Source organism: Mus pahari, chromosome 2, assembly GCF_900095145.1.
Source record: "Mus pahari chromosome 2, PAHARI_EIJ_v1.1, whole genome shotgun sequence".
Taxonomy (NCBI): domain Eukaryota; kingdom Metazoa; phylum Chordata; class Mammalia; order Rodentia; family Muridae; genus Mus; species Mus pahari.
The window spans coordinates 6,195,410-6,205,982 of NC_034591.1; the positions used below are offsets into that span (position 1 = coordinate 6,195,410).

The window sequence follows — 10,573 nt, forward strand, 5'->3', positions numbered from 1 at the left end:
GCAAAATTAGCCAGTACAACATCAAAACTATCAATCACCATGATCAAGTAGGCTTCATCCAGGAATGCAGGGATTGTTCAATATATGGAAATCTGTCAATGTAATGCACTATATAAACAAACTCAAAACCAAAAAACCAAAAAACCACATGATCATCTCATTACATACTAAAAAAGCATTTAACAAAATACAACACCTATTCATGAATCTTGGTGTGATTCTAACCAAGGAAGTGAAATATCTATATGACAAGAACTTCAGATCCCTGAAAAAAAATTCAAGAAGACCCCATAAGATGGAAAAATCTCCCAAGCTCATGGGTTAACGTGATTAACATAGTAAAAATGGCCATCTTACTGAAAGCAGTCTACAGATTCAAGACAATCCCCATCAAAATTCCAACTCAATTCTTCATAGAGTTAGAAAGAGCAATTTGCAAATACATTTGGAATAAAAAAACAAAAGGAAAACCCAAGATAGAAAAAAACAAAAAAAAAAACAAAAGGAAAACCCAAGATAGAGAAAAATATTCTCAACAATAAATGAACTTCTGGGGGAAACAAACCCATCACTGACCTTAAGTTGTATTACAAAGCAATAGTAGTAAAAACTGCATGGATGGTATTGGTACAGAGACAGGCAGGTACAGAATTGGAAAAGAATTGAAGACCCAGAGATGAACCCACACACCTATGGTCACTTGATCTTTGAAAAAGGATCTAAATCCATCCAGTGGAAAATAGCATTTTCAACATATGGTACTGGTTTAATTTGCAGTCAGCATGTAGAAGAATGCAAATGGATCCATTCTTATCTCCTGTACAAAGCTCAAGTCCAAGTGGATCAAGTATCTCCACATAAAACCAGATATGCTGAATCGAATAGAAGAGAAAGTGGGGAAGACCCTTGAATACTTGGGTACAGGGGAAACTTCCTGAATTGAAAAACAATGGCTTATGTTTTTAGATCAACTATCAACAAATGGGACCTCGTAAGATTACAAAGCTTCTAGAAGGCAAAGGACACTGTCAATAGGACAAAATGGGAACCCACAGATTGTGAAAAGATCTTTACCAACTCTATATCTTATCGAGGCCTCATATCTAAAATATACAAAGANCTCAAGAAGTTAGACTCCAGACAACTAAATAACGGTATTAAAAAGTGGTATACACAGCCAAACAGAGAATTGTCAATTCAGGAATCTCGAATGGCTGAGAAACACTTAAAGAAATGNTCAACATCCTTAGTCATTAGGGAAATACAAACTAAAACGATTGTGAGATTCTACTTCATACCAATCAGAATGGTTAAGATAAAAAATGAAGGTGACAGCAGATGTTGGAGAGGCTGGGAAGAAAGAGAAACACTCCTCTATTGCTGGTGGGACTGCAAGCAAGTGAAACCACTTTGGAAATCAATCTGGTGGTTCCTGAGAAAATTGGAAATAGTTTTACAGAAGGAACCAGCTATACCAGTACTGGGCATATACCCAAAAAAATATTCCAAGATATAACAAGGACACATGTTCCTCTATGTTTACAACAGCCTTCTTTTTAATAACCAGAACCTGGAAAGAACCCAGATGTCCTTCAACAGAGGAATGGATACAGAAAATGTGGTATATTTACAGAATGGAGTACTTTATACAATTCACAGGCAATTGGAAGGAAACTAAAAAAATATCATCCTGAGTAAGGTAACCCAGACACAAGAGAACAGACAGGTATGTATTTACTGATAAGCGGAATGTTAACCCAAAAGCTCACGATGCCCATGGTACGACCCACAGAACATATGGTGCTGAGAAGGAAGACCAGGGTGTGGATGCTTCAGTCCTGCATTAAGGGGAGAACGGGATGTCATGGTAGGTGGAGTTAGAGTGGGCCCTGGGAGGGAGAGAGGAGAGGAGGAAATAAGGGGGGCGGCATAAGGTACTGGAATGGATGGGAGAGAGGTACAGAGGGTCAGGAAATCGAACTAAAATATGTAGGAGTTTGCAGGTGAGGAACAGAGGATAGCCTCTTGAGGGTCTCAGACATCAGGGAAATGTGAGGCTCCCAAGACACAAAGTGGATGACTTTAGCTGAAATGCTCAGAGAAGGGGAAAATAAAACCTGTAGAGACCACCTCCAGTGGATAGGTGTGCCTCTGCCCACCCCCACCCGACCCCTACCCCAGCCATTGCCCTCTGTCAAGGGTTGGTGTCACCCACCCATCTCAAAGTTTTTAACCCAGAAATGTTCATGAGCAAAGGAAGAACAGGGACAAGAAATGGAGCAGAGACTGAAGGAAGGGTCATCCAGGGACTGCCCTACCTGGGGATCCATCCTGTCTGCAGAAACTAAACCAGACATTGTTCCTGTGGTTAAGAGGCGCTTGCAGACAGGAATCTCGAGTGAAGGTTCTTTGGGAGGGATGGCCAGCAACTGACTGGTGGAACCAACCATTAGACTGAGCTCAGGGAACTCATCGGGGAAGCTTGCAGAAAATCTGGAGGTGCAGAGGGGGATTGCAACTCTATTGGAAGAACACCACCTGCTGGCAGGACCATCCAGTGCTCCCAACAGTAGACCACAAACCCAGGAGTGTATAAGGAGGGATCCATAGCTTCCGATACATTGTAACAGAGGATGGCCTTGCTAAAAGAAATGGGAGGGGAGGCCCTTGGTCCTGGGGAGGTTTGATGCACTAGTGCAGTGGTTTGTTAAAGCAGTAGGGAAGGGAAGGGTGGGTGGGTGAAGGAGCAACCTCATCTAGGCAAAGGGGAGGAGGAGCGGGCAAATGTGGTTTGTGCTGTTGGTGGAGGGGTAACCAGGAAGTAGTATATCATGTGAGATGTAATCGAATAGAATAATTAATAAATAAATTTAAAAAATACACATATGTAAGGCATTTCATTTTACCAAAGTAGACTCAGGAGCCAGCTCAGAGAGTCAGGGAACATACACAGCTGACCTTCCTGCCCTGCTGACCTCCCAGAAGGAAAGCATTCTTTATCCCTCTCCACACTGTCATAAATATCCTTCAACTTAAAGACCTTCCTTTGGTTTAGTTGTGTTCATTCCTTTCCAACTGGTTAATTGCTCTGCCTCTTGACCTGGAGCTGACTTTCTTTTGCTTTGCAATAAAGGTGTGTGCTACAGCTGAGCCAGACAAGAAAGTGCAATAAAGAGAAAGCTCTTGTGTTAAAGGTCTGTGCTAGGGATGAGCTACACCATAAAAAGGGTTTTTGTTTCTTTGTTTTTATTTTTTTTTCTTCAGAAAATCACACAATCTTGGGGTTTACAATGCGATCAAATATCTTGTAAGAGAAGTCAGCAATGTTCCCTCCCTTAGAGAAATCAAGCCCTCTGACAGTGCTCTGGTTGTTTCCAGGTATGTCTGAGTAAATCATCATGGGAACACAATGCTCCCAAGGACATCAGAACTGGGCTCTTGAACCTGTTGCACATGGCCAACAGGGACCTAAAAAGCACCAAGGAGACCAGTGATCCTTATCACAAGGGATAAATTCCTCATCCTCGTGTAACACAATTTATTGCAAGATGTCACCATTCCTGACCTTGACGAATTGTCATATGGTTGGTGTCCAGGGTTTACCCAACAAAACACAGAAACACTGAACTCAGTTAAACAGGGATGGTTTAGTGAATGTACAGCACAATACTGAATAACCAGGTCACCATCTCAAAACTGTGTACTGGACATTTCTCAGGGCCAGGTCAGTGCAAACATCACATGCACAAGGGCTGGAAGTGCTGCCCTACAAGGGCTCTGGCTTAACCCATTTTAGACATAATAGTTCATTTTAGACTTCAAATTGACAGATCCTATGTGAAGCATATAGATTTTGGAATTTCAGAAGATTAATAACATAACTTCCAGAACATAACATGTTACGTGGTCAGCATCACACAGTTCTGAGTCAAGATTTTTGTTTTGTTTTGTTTACAACCCTGGCTGGGAGGCATATTAGAGCAAAAGTATGAAATAGACTGCTGCCTTGCAACAAATTTGCTACAGTTATAGTAAGGGGGCAAACCTTGTCAGAGAGAACTTTGTATCATTAGGAAAGATGTCTGCATGACCTTACCATGTCTAGACAAGGTCCATGGCCTCAACAGGAGCTCCTTGGAAGGAGGACAGAGAATGTGTGTGTTTCCTGAAATGAGGGGCCTCAGCAACGTTGCTCAGACTGCTCAGTGCCCATTATACCTCACTCTGTCCCTGCAGAGAAACCCAGGGTGCTCCCCCATCTTCCCTGGGAGACAGGTCTAGGCACAAAAAGGCCTCAGTTATCCTCAATTTTTAACTAATGTACTTGTATAAAGAAATACAGTATGGTCACATGTTATTGAAACTCTTCACATCTTACTGAGGGTAGCAATTTCTTGACTACACCCAATTCTATAAAAAAAAAAAAAAACAACTCTGTGCCCTGGGAAGTATATCAAGATAAATCTGGGATGGATGTGCATGAACACTTTCTAGTACTGGACACAGAAATGTGAAGGTAGGACTAAGATGTATGGTTAAGTAGCCTACCACACCGTGTCTGCTAGATTTAATCTAAGGATAAGGAACTGGAGTATCTCTGATGGTTTCTGTTTAGCTGCTTGAAAGATTCTCTGGGCTTTAGCCTCAGCACTTGATACTTCCTGCAGGGGCAGCAACTCTCAGGGAAGCTAGAGATAGTCCTAGGCACAGTATCATGCTAGCAGCAGTGGATATTGCTCATTTGTTCAGATGGTGATACCCACAATAATTTGTCCTTGATGTGGACCTAGTGAAAGAGAGAATAAGGGCCATAGAATAGAAAAATCTTTTCCACTTCTCCATCATGCCAGAAAGAAAGACTTGTAGAGAGAGAGAGAGTGGTAAGTTCATTGTATTAGACAAGAATTGGTTGGTGAGACCTTCAATGGAGGGTGTGTTTCATTGTTGTTTTCTGAAACAGGGTCTCAAATATCCCATGTTGTCCTCTTCCTGGCTTGCCAGGTTAACTTCAGCTCAGATAATCCTACTTCCATTTTCCAATAGCTACCTTACAAGTGGGGCCTCCTAGGACTGCTAAGACAGCACTAGTCCAAGAGACCTGGGTTTCCTAATGCTGAGGCATATACCCACCAGCATAGCTACAGCCATTTTGTTCTCTGTCCAGCACCTATTTCATATTGTTGCTATAAAATGCCTACCAATCACTGACACAGAAAAATAACTTGACTCATAACAAGGTCATGGTGATCACATCCTGTTGTGTTCTGAATGACATTTGTTAATCTTACAATGTTCCACAAAGCTTTATATAGGACCTATTAAATTCAGTATCACTATGCACTGATATATCTAAAATGGCCTGATCAGAACTCACCACTTCATATGCACTCCCTGTAGTTTTGTTTTGTTTTTCTTTATAAGTTAACAAAGATAGATGTTTGGGGTCATGGCTCAGCACCCACAACCTCAGCATATTCAAACTGGTGTGATTTCTCAGTAGTTTTTAATGGCTCATGTTGCTGATTGAGGAAATTTTAAGGTAGGATGAGACATTTCTGAAAAGGGTTTGGAAAGGAAGCATTCAGCTACATACATAGGAATTACTTAGGCATTGCCAATCAAGCCTAGAGCAAACCCTGGCTTTGGAAGGAGGATGTGCTCAATGGCTGTGTCCCAGGAAAATCCCCAGGAAAGGGTATCTCAGCTTCCTTTCATTACAGGAAGAACATTAGCAGGGAGTCAAAGGCTATAGCCCATGACATCAGCAATTCCTTCTTGGACATTCTGTTGTCTCCTGGAGAGTTCTTGGCATCTCCTGTGATGTCACCAGTATTGTAGCAACAAGCTCACTGAGGATTCTCAATCAGTGTCTAGACACTAAGTTGGTGGACATGTTTGCCCACCTCAGCAATCCTTTTCAGAGAGGCAATGTGGATGGGAGAGAGACTAGAGAGAGGAGGAAGGATGCTGGCCTTCCATCTGAGAGTCATGAAGGACGAAGGAGGTGGTTTTGGAGAGTGTGGAGTAAGTCTGGGAAATGGGTGTTGAGCTCCCTGAAAGGGGTCACCTTAGATGAACTTTCTAGTAATGGGGCACAGGAACTGGATTCTCTGTGTAGCAAAAGAATTTCCATAATTATCACAATTCTTGATCATCAAGGATTTCAGAACATTACTTTCCCCATCCCCTAAGGCTGGAGTTGGCAAGGCCAAAGCTGTTATGCTGAGAACTCCAAGTCTTTACTTTCACTGAGTATTGTGGATGTTACATGGGTACACAATGAGACCATCAGGAGTCACAGAAGGTCTAACCTATGCCATTTTAGGGAAGGGCATCACTGTACTTCGCTCTCTTGGTTCTTTTAGCTTCAGTGGCTATTTGACAGTAGTATGATGGAGAGAATTGTGCTCCAGGCCATGACCTCATGTTCTCAGAACGACTCTGACCTCCTGTCCATCACAGTTCCCACATTACCTTTCTTTATCACGGGTTGTGTGCGGTAGGCATTTCTATGATGTAACCCAAGACCTGTCAGAGTGGATACACCCAGACAGAGATGGGATCCTATTGCTACGTTTTGGGTGTTTGGTGTTTCAGTAGGGCCATTGATAGTATTTTGACCATGTTCTCCCACTGCATGACTTTTAAGCCCAAGTCTTGGGCCTAGTGTAACAGGGAAGGAGATCTGAGCATCTCCAAGTACTAAAGTACTTGAGAATAGCGGTTTTTTACCATCTGACTTGTGAAATCATGGGACTGATGGTTCTCAAGCCAAGTTGCATGCTGTGCAGTTGATAATCATCCTGGAAAAGCCATCTCTCTGGTCATCATAACCATGTTTAGGGAGACAGAGGAAACACATGACTGTTTACATCTCCTGGTCTCTCTAGAGTGATGGTAGAACTGAAACCCACTGTGGAGGCATCTCAAGCCCAGACCAAACTCTTTATGGTGTCACTAGGTTCCAGGCATGGTCTCCTCCTGGGTGGTCTGTCTCAACTCTCTGCATTCTCACATGAAAGTGTTCTTGTGTTCTTCTACCTACAGGGGTTTACAGTCAGACATCATGCATTGCACCTGACCTAAGCGAGAACTAGTTCAAAAAGGAAGAGGAGAGGCTGACTACAGAGCTGCACCTCACTACCCAGAAGAGAAATGAGGAGAGAGATNGCCTGATCTCTTTCAGAGAGGGACCTATGAATAAGAGGTATGCATTGCTCCAAACACTGTGGTATCAGTCTGGGGTCTGCAATGTCAGCCTCATCTTATCCTTTGAAAGAGGTGGATGCTATGAAGTTTACCACCAGATCATCCCTATGCCCAACCTCATATCCATAAATGCTTCATTGTGGAGAGGCAGAACCTGAAGCTTGATCAGGAGTGAGATGGGAAATAGACTTCTGTTTGCTCCAGTAGAAAAAAAGGACTTGTATTCTGAGTGAAGAATTCATGGATAGAGACAGTGGAGAGTGAGTTCCCAGCACGCATTTGGAAAGCCCTTGACAGGATGTGGTTTTGTGAAGTTCTAGGTGATATAAGTTTATGGTGAGTGTTTATACTTGCCTGGCAGGTGATGGAGTGCTGGAAGCTCCTTGTAGTATCTAGACAGTCCTTGTCCCACATTGTACTTCTCAGTGCATGTCTAGAAGGCCTAAGGCTCATTCCTGTTCCTCTTTGTGTGCCTTATACTCTGAGACAGTAATGTTGCATACATTTCTTTTGCATCTCATTGTGCTCACTGTTTCTGTCTCTGTCTCTCATTCTCTGACTGTTTCCTTTTCTCCTCCCTGTGTGTGTATGTGTGTGTTTGTGTATGCGTGTGTGTATTCAAGTCTGTGTGTCTCTGTGTGTGCACATGTACATGAGTTTTGTTTAATTTCCCCTCCAAGCTTGGGAACCTAGGGGGTCTGTGTTTTGGCTTGAGGATTTATCTTCATCACAATTTCAAGGTGATGTTAATGCTGAAGTCTTAGGGCCCCCACTTTATTCAAAACTGTTCTTTGCCTATGTGCTCACAATTGTCCATACACTTGTATCCCTTGCGCAGATTATAAAGCAGTGGTGATGTCTGATCACATCTCCATATTTATGTGTAAGGTCTGTCTCTATGGTATAAGTTATTCAGGATTTACAACTCCAGTTGTGAAAACAGGAAAAATGTAATCACAGGCTTCTGGTGGGCAAAGACCTGTTACCTAGGCTCTTGAGAACATAACTGGTTAGATTGTAACCTCCAGCCCAACTGAGTGATCACAGGGAGCCAGGGAACCTGCCATTGAGGCTTAGCTTCTGCTGTCCTGGACCACGATAACAAATTTTCAAAGCGGAAGATCATCCCAGTATATAGAATTCAGAATGGGATTTCCACACCTGGAGTAGTCCAGGATACAGTCTGAGGAATGTGTTCCTAAAAGCCCGTGTTCACGGAGTTCTGTCTTCCTAATACCATGCCGTTCCAGAAGCTAAATCCGCTCTATGAACAACTGACATTAAGAACCAGGTCATGTCATTTCTGCACAACTTAGAGATGGAAAAAATTGAGGCCCAAGAGAACATCCAGGAGCTCAAGAAGGAGATAAACTTCTATACGTGAGTACCAGTTAGCAAGCCAATCAATAGTGGAATGGCAATTTGAGCCTTCCTTTGTTTCTGGACCGGAGAGTCTGCAGTTCTGGTTCAAATCTTTCTTCTTTAAGCCATCAGTGAACTTTGGGATATTACACTCAGTTCTCATAAATCAATAAAAGACTGTTACTCCTCCCATCATTGTCCAGGCATCCTTAGAATCCTCTCAATAGAAGAGTGATTGTGCATGTTTATTATGCAGTACTGACAGCCTGGTTCTCAGGTAGTGTTTTAGAGAGCTGAGTGTGACATAACACAAGGATAGAATGCCCTCCCTTTGGTTCTACTGATTGACCCTGATGGTATTTGCACCCTACTAATTGATGTTGCCCTAGTGCATTTGGCTGTCTTGGGTAGGTATAGATCCCTCTTTGGGAGAGACATGGACCCTTATTTGTGTTTTGCTGCATCAATAATTTCTTCTTCCTTGAACTGGCTGTTTGCTGTTTGTGCAGCTGCCATGCATTTATTGAGATGGATTGTACAAAGTCTTCATGGGAACCAAGGTTATGGTGGGGTTAATGGGCCTGTACATAGGAATGAGAGGAGGAGGCTGCAGTATCTTACTATGCAGAGTATGTTTCCAGACACCTACATAGCTGGCTCATGAAGGAGAAGAATCTTATTGAGATGTCCATCGCACTGAAGAGGGAGACCAAGGAAGTACAGATTGATTGGGCTCTCATTGAGAAATATTTTGTTGACTTAAACCTGAATGATAAAGACGAACAGCAGCAGACCAGCAAACTCAAGACCCAACAACTTCAGGTTTGGACAAGCAGCTCAGTCAGGCTAATACTGTCTGACACCATTTGCCCATTGGATCCATCTTTGCTTTCCCCTACAATCTTTCTAATCCACACTCCCAACCAGCTACCCACCTCATGGAATGTAAATTTTCATTGCTCTTTATATGTACACATATTCTGGATGTTAGCCCCTTGTGAAGAACTAAATCATTGGCAAGTGTACCTTGTAGCTCTGTTTTAATCTGATGTCTAGGAAGTGTGACAGATGAATAACATGCAAGTGTTATTCCTGCAAGTGTACATGACAAGTGGGCTGCTATGCAGAGCTTTGAGTAGCTTCTAAGTCATGAGACAGATGTCATGCAAGGGACATGTGATTGAGGTGGGAAGAACCTTGCAGGTTTAAAATCGAAGTGCAAATATCAAATGAGTGCTTCTCATTGCCATTAATCTGGGGGGCATGTGGGCTTTTCCTTTCTTTTTGTAATCCAATGAGTTCTCGTCCCATTGCCCAATTCTTGGTTTGCACAGATAGAAGTCTGAATGGCAGCTTGTATGCCCATGTGTTTGTGAGTGTTGNTTGANTTTTTCCCTGCATGTATATAACAGCAATGGTTTCAGTTAATAGATCAGTGTTAACTGTCCTGTTGAAGTGGTGGGAGACAGCAGTCTGANAGCTGACATTAAGGTCTCCACCAAGCCTGTGCCTTAATAACTGCCTTTCTCTCATAGGACTCAGAGACGCCAGCAAGAGCTGAAATTTCCACAGCCCAGGAAGAGAGCATCCTGCAGAATGAGTGTCCACCTCAAGAGCCCCCTGCTGAACTCCATCCCCAACAACCACAATCTTCTTTGAATGACTATTCTTCCTCATAGTTCATTGCCTCAGTGTGAGTAGGAGGAAGCCAGTGAGCCAGCTGATTCAGGGTGTTATTCCTTTTCCTCTTCTGGCAACTCCCCTTGAGAGAGGACTGAGGTGACTGCCCTGCCAACAGCTGTCCAAGAGGAGACATAGGCTGTAAGTCTGTACTGCTTAACGTGCAGACAGAGAAGGCTGATGTACAATAATTTTCTGTTAGAGTTTTGGTTGAAGTTTTGCTTTTTATTGTTTAATTCTTTGTTAAGTTTTGGGGAATTATATGTTCTTGTTTGGTTTTCATGTTTGGATTTTGCTTTTATCTCTTTATAGTAACTGTACT

General features: G+C 42.7%; 1 pseudogene; it reads left to right on the forward strand.

The window, feature by feature from the left end:
• Positions 1 to 5,891: 5,891 nt before the first annotated feature.
• Positions 5,892 to 10,268, forward strand: LOC110317294 (annotated as a pseudogene).
• The last annotated feature ends 305 nt before the right edge of the window (positions 10,269 to 10,573 follow it).